The sequence below is a fragment of the Pygoscelis adeliae genome, unplaced genomic scaffold, assembly GCF_000699105.1.
Source record: "Pygoscelis adeliae isolate BGI_AS28 unplaced genomic scaffold, ASM69910v1 Scaffold242, whole genome shotgun sequence".
Taxonomy (NCBI): Eukaryota; Metazoa; Chordata; class Aves; order Sphenisciformes; family Spheniscidae; genus Pygoscelis; species Pygoscelis adeliae.
The window spans coordinates 4,444,651-4,445,447 of record NW_008824369.1 but is presented as its reverse complement, the minus strand read 5'-3'; positions in this window follow the sequence as shown (position 1 = coordinate 4,445,447).

Here is a 797-nt window from a genome sequence, read left to right as displayed (position 1 = left end):
GCGCCCCGTCTGCCAGGATGGGTCGGACGCTGGGGGACCCCGGGGGGGGGTGGCAAACGTGGCGCCCACAGACCCTCCGAGTGCAATCCTAGAGCCTAAAATGCATCTGCTCGCTGCAGGGACTGGTGGCACAGAGCAGTGCTGCCACGGCCCCGAGGCCATGCGGGGGCCTGGACGGGGCCAGGCTGGGGTCCCCACCCTGCACCACGCCAGGGTGGGCCCCAATACCCCCCATCCCGGAGCACTGCGGGCAGGACAACCCAGCGGGACATGTTTTGGCTGGGGACACCTCTCCGTCCCATTGCTCACGGAGGAGCTGGCGGTGATCCCCTCCAGGGAGCACCCTCCGGCACCTGATGCTACCCCAGGCAATAAAACCCAGTGGGAAGCATCTCCCGGGATGCCGGGAAAGCCTGCTGCAGGGTTTTCCATAGCAGAAATCCCAGCTGGAGAACACGCCGGCTGGAAACACCCCGTACCTACTGTGGCCCAAACTTCTTGATGCCTCGGGGCCGGGAGCGGAGCGGGATGCGCTGCACGGCCACGGTGCTGGACCAGCCCTCCAGCACCCGTCCGCCTCGTCTGCTCCGAGCATCCCTGTGCCATCCCTGTGTAAATCAGATTTCCCCCTCCCTTTGGATTTACACCCGTCTACACGGGAGGGGACTTGGGCCTTGCCGACGCTCTGGCTGCAGGATGGGAGGGGAGGGGGGGTCCTCCGTCACGGCCAAGGGTGGGAGCTCTCACCCAGGGACAGGGCACCCGCAGGGCTGGGCAGAGCGGGGGGCCCCAGCCCC